The 5,903-nt window shown below is 35.4% G+C and overlaps 1 long non-coding RNA gene across 1 annotated transcript; it reads left to right on the top strand.

Annotated features, from left to right (window-relative positions):
- Window positions 1-3,630: 3,630 nt before the first annotated feature.
- LOC134814099 (uncharacterized) lies at window positions 3,631-5,623 on the top strand. Its single transcript, XR_010160098.1, has 2 exons — window positions 3,631-4,674; window positions 5,043-5,623. It is a non-coding gene; the product is annotated as an uncharacterized LOC134814099 (long non-coding RNA).
- Window positions 5,624-5,903: the final 280 nt, after the last annotated feature.

Genomic DNA, 5,903 nt, shown 5'->3' on the forward strand with positions numbered 1-5,903 from the left:
CACGAAAGAATCGAACGATCTCATGAACCGACTCAAGGGTGAGAGTTTAGCAGAAATAACGAACTTTATCAAGGATCCTGCAGAGCAGAGGTTCTTTCTCAATACAATCTACTTGGACAAAGCTTCGTTTGGTCCTGTTTTCAAATTAGCTCAAGTAATGCAGCAGACGTTTGAATACTCTAAGTGTCCCAGAGACTATGACTGGTATTTGAAGAATGTTCATTCAAGTCACCATTACAAGTTTTATGATACCCCCGGTTATGTGCACGTGGGCGAAATTCAATCAGCGTATCTTCAGAGATTCTGTCTGTCTGTGGTCAGAAGTAAACTAGGTACGGAGCCATCATGCAGAAAAGAAAACGTCTACTTTTTTGATACACACTTATTGAGTTTCTCTAAAAACGGTGCAATACACGTCGGACTGGGCGCCAAATACTGCTTAGATGCCCCAGACACGAACAGTGACTCTGAAATAATCGCATACATTTGTCATGAACAATCTCTAACAGAAAGAAAGCCCTATTCAACCCAGATGTTTGCATACAACGTTACCACAGCACAGATCACGCACACTTCAACTAACAGGTGTGTTACACTGGAGGATGAGGCTGAGGGAGGGGTTAGGTTGAGGAGCTGCGTTTTGGAGGACATACGACAAAGGTGGTTTATTCATGAGCCATGGTGGAGGCGAGTTGATATTGAATTGAAGTAGTCAAAATATATGTAAGCTGAGAATTCAGTGGTTGTAGAATTATTTTGAGACTGCAGTTTTGAACGATAATTATTATTCAGGACGGGTCTAACAAGGTACGGTATGATCTTAATGTAGGGTGTAGTTATCCTTTGATTCTGTAGAACCTTTTCCTCAGAAAATTAATCATCTACAACGTGCAATTGTGATATTTTTAATAGTATTATAATAGATTTGTCTATATTTCAAGGAATCGAAGTCCGTCTGTAGATACATTTTGAAATTAGGGCGTAGTGTAAATATGGGTCGTGTCTGCATTATATGTATCATGCGTGATGTGCCTACACAGTGCACATCCACAGCTTGAAACTTTAAAGTACCAAATATTCGTTAAATATCAAGAAACAAAGTTTCATAAATTTAAAAATTTGACCTTTAAATATATAGCACTTAAATTCTCAAAGGTATCCTGTTCCAACTAAACGGAGACTCAGCTTTCCGTAAATAAATTCATAAGTTATTATAATACAAATAAGTTTATAAATAAGTTGATAAATAAGTTTATAAACAATTTATTTGATTCATGAAATAACTTATGATTTAATTAAATAAATAAATGTAAATAACTAACCGTTGTTACTATCCTCCAGTCTGATAATACATTTCTCCCCCAACGTTACAATCCTCATCCTACCTTTCCAGTCTGGGAACTCTAACTTCCAGTCTGCAGCCCTGCCAAACAAAGTTATATGTAAATGTATAAAAAATAATACTGTAAAAAATAATACTGTAAAATTATAATAATACCCCAGTCATCCTACCCATCTATTTGTAAGACCTTCTATAAGGGTAATTCTAGATATATAATTTGAGAGGCTATGACGTTTGTTGTACATTCAAACCTCTATATTATACCTAATGGGAAACGAAGAGTATAATAAAGCCGGTGGCCGGTATAGCGCGCTCAAATGTAGCATCTCAGATAACCTGTCAAGCATCTCACACACCCCATTAGGGCCTTATTTGTTGTATTGTCACGTGGTGTTGTCACGTGTTGTTGTCACGTGGTGTTGTCACGTGTTGTTGTCACGTGGCACAATCTCTAATCTAAACTGAGAGCACTTAAAGACTGCAAAATTGGTGATTTGTTCAGCTTAAATGCGGTATTAAATGCGGTATTAAATGCGGTATTAAATGCGGTATTCCTTCTCAAAAAGTCAAAAGTTGCCGCATAGGCAGGATCGGGATCGTAGTATTAACGAAACAATAAAGATAACCATACGTTTATTATGTTGTTTATATGTTGTGTCTGAGAAACAAGAGCAGTGTTTAATAAGAAATAAAGAGCGGAGAAAAAAATTCAAATTGCAATTTATCGATTTAAATATTTGTGTCAGTTATATAATAAGAAACTATAGAAGATGTAAAGGATACAGCAAATCAGATCATAACTTATCTGTGTCGTATTATAATATACACAAGAAGAGCGATGAAACCTAACAGAAGACAAACAATAAATATGGAGGTGTTGGGGAGGTGTTGGGGAGGTGAGACATATTTTTAACACGTGACAGTTACTCTGGGGTTTAATTGGTTAACAGTGGAAGCTGATTGGTTCATTCCTGTCACGTGTCATAGTAATATGCCTCCCCACCAGATAAGAAGACAAACAATACGCGTTAATTATTAATTGATTATTAATTAACAGACCTGACTCCGCGATTAGCTCCACGTGCAGGGATCTTGTAAACAGACACCACAGGTTTCACCAGCAGTATCCTCTCGTAGTCATCTGGTAAGTTGGAACTCATGCTAGGTAGAGGGAGGCAGGGTTAGTTACACATTGTTACACATTGTTACACATTGTTACACATTGTTACACATTGTTACACATTGGTAAACATTGGTAAACATTGGTAAACATTGTTACACATTGTTACACATTGTTACACATTGTTACACATTGTTACACATTGTTACACATTGTGATTAAATTTTGGTGTGGTTTGGTTAAATATTATAATATATGTGGTTTCAGGTTGTTTTGAAATGTTGTTTGAGTATGTTTTAATGGATGAGAAGTATACAAATCAAAATTGTTAAATTAGTGACCGTCAGTTATATGTGGTTTAATTAATGTGGATAAATTGGATTTGGATAATTTTTATATTCTAAGATAAATTTTATCTGATAATTGATCATACCTCATCAGAACAGGCTTCATAATTCGAACAATTTTCGTCTGCACATGATTAGGCTAACAATTCGTTACCAATCCTGAATTTGGATTAATAAATGAAATTTTACGGGCAGTCGGTCTTTCTTCTGTCTCACTTCTTTTCATAATAGCCGAGTAGTAAGACAAAGAAATATAAACTATTTCGGTCTAAAATGAATATCAATGGAACTATAGAACAATATACTATCGAGTGAGTATTATATTTTCAATCTGAGTCTATCGTAAGTTTTCTTTGAGAACTGATCTCTCGTTCGAAGAGTGCAATAGACGTGCGAATTTATTTATTATATTTATTTATACCCAAACGCATGTAGTTAATCTTATCGGCGCTGGCGTTGTTTTGTCTGCAAAGTTAGTGCAAGTTAGTGAAGAGCCTTTTCTGATCATAACTAAGGAAATCAATGCAATACATCGCAACATTGTAGCTCAAAGTTTATTGAAGAAAATGAGCACTTCACTTCACTTCACTTCACTTCACTCTTCAGTATATATTATGAAGGAGACCTTCATTGAAAATTGATAAATTCGTTAATATAAGATAATTAAAATTAATTTGATCCGAAGAATATTTTATCATACATTAATTTTCAACTTGTACAATCGATGATAATTCAAACTAAAAAAGGGATTGTAATCGGTAAATTTAGCTGTAAGTCACCTTCTTAAAACTTGTTAATACTTAAATTAATCTTACTCCTTATCTCACATGCTTAGGAATGTATCTGCTAAATGCTTGTATTTATTGTTTGCCCCTATCGAAACCGTCTAAATGATAATCTCGTGGTCGTTGAGTTTTGTGACAGGAGTTTATCATTTTTGTCTTGCTTTTATTTGTTATAGATAGAATTCTGTCGGAGATATGTTATTCGAATATTATCGTCGTCTTGAAAAAATAAGAAATATTCATCATAATCAACGAGAATATTCCCGGTTGTTATGACCATGTCGTCACTGAGGTGATAGGTACGTGAGGTAAGACTGTCATGAACATTTATTGTCCCTGGTATAAGGATTCAAACAATCTAAATAATCAGCCAGCTAATTTGGCTGAGTAAACTGAGGCTGTCCCACTCTGTAAAGTGTAATCTCTAGAGTTCTCTAGAACATTCCTCGTGATGATAAGGAAAAGTTATAACAACAGTCCCTCACTTGTTACTTGAGCACCACTGGTTCCTGTCATCCCTGACTAGCTCAGTGCTTCTCCACTCTGTATACCCTACTGTTAATTGCACGCGAAATGATGCAACTGCTTTGGTACCTGAAGTAAGTATGACGTGTCGAGAAGGTTGGACCTCATATACTTGAGACATTTAGGCACGTCACGCTAATAGCTAATTGGGGTTAGATTAAGCAATAATTGTGACGGCCCCCCTCCCCAATCTAATTATGATACATGATATATATAAAGAGTGGCGTTCCATCTCAGCTCATTGTTAACTCGGTACTAATTGTAATTGTGTCCCTCAAGAACAGCTTAGAAGGGGGTTGCAATATGACAAGTCAACTCGAATGATCATTGGTTGATTGTTTCACGTTTTGCTTAGTCTTGGTATACTTTGTCAAGGTGAAAGATAATTGCTCAGTCTCAAGATTGCTATTATAAATAAAACTAGGACCACTAAATTACAGAGCTCATTGTTGAATGTTGCGGCACTAATTCTCCTTTAGTAGATTGGAGATGTTGTTCTTTGTGTCACTAGTTGCACTGCTCCTGACGGCGACAAGACCCGAGTCTATTGACCCTGTGAGTTTACATTGTTTTTATTAGTGCTAAATTTAACAGTATTTTAACTATTGACCCTGTGAGTTTACATTGTTTTTATTAGTGCTAAATTTAACAGCATTTTAAGAAATTTAGAATACTAGTCATTTCTTCTCAGATAGGTTCTGTGTGAAACAATCTTCAAACTTTTTATCGTAAGCAACATCTTTGGAAGTCAATCCCTAATCTTACAAAAATGAAAAAATTTAGTCCATATTTTATAAGGGATTGTCCAGCTAACAAAAATATGATGATGACATGAAACATATTCCCGACTATCATGGACTCTTCACGAACCAAACTAGTTTGAAGTGTATCATAACAAAATCAAACGAATGTTCATTTTACAGGAAACCCAAGAAGAAACAGAAAAGTGTTTAAAATCCAAACACGAGGATGAATATGGAACAGATTGGGCTTCCAACAACAGCAAATCCGGAGGTAGTCTAGTGTCCTTTCGAAGAAGAAGAAGACAAGCCATAGTGGAGAGGAAACTCGAGAAGAAATCATCAAAAACACATGAAACCAACATTTTGTTTCGTGGGTCTTGCGATAGTTACTTCGCTATCTATGGTTCTGCGCTTGAGGCTCTGAAGAAAATGTCAACCAACCTGACTGTAGGATGTTCGGTAAACAAACATTCTGCTATTTCGTGTATCTACAGCTATCGTTTGCCTGGTTTGTAGTTGTATATTAAGGTGGCATTATTTGTGGAATTTCAGTTGGTATTTTTCTAATGACAGATGGTATTTCATGAACCAAGATTTAGTTAAGAGGCACAGGATGGAAGTTTGAATTTTTTCGTGCTTAATAAAACACTATTTCTTGTTATTGTTTACACATAGTGGAATGAAGTGTTTCAGAATGATTGCATTATTATTATGGTTGTACCTTTTATTGAGAAGTAATAAATGCACATGTTTGAATTCAATAGTGTTTTCTTATTCACTCTTTCTAGATTATTGAAATAATCACAATTTACCGCTCAGCTCAATGACAATAATAATTGCATAGAACAAATTCCATTCCTCTGTTGCATAGAACTATCTTGTTCCAAAACAAGATTAGACTGATCCATATTCAAGATCTGTTAACAAGCAATAGATCACGGTTATGAATCTGCAATGCACAGTCATCCCTTTTATATGGGATGGTATTGAGGTCTTGAAATAAGACTAAGTCTACAGCATTAGAACCCAGCTAGAGCTAGA

The sequence above is a fragment of the Bolinopsis microptera genome, chromosome 4 (assembly GCF_026151205.1).
Source record: "Bolinopsis microptera isolate Bmic1 chromosome 4, MBARI_Bmic_1.0, whole genome shotgun sequence".
In the NCBI taxonomy this organism is placed as follows: domain Eukaryota; kingdom Metazoa; phylum Ctenophora; class Tentaculata; order Lobata; family Bolinopsidae; genus Bolinopsis; species Bolinopsis microptera.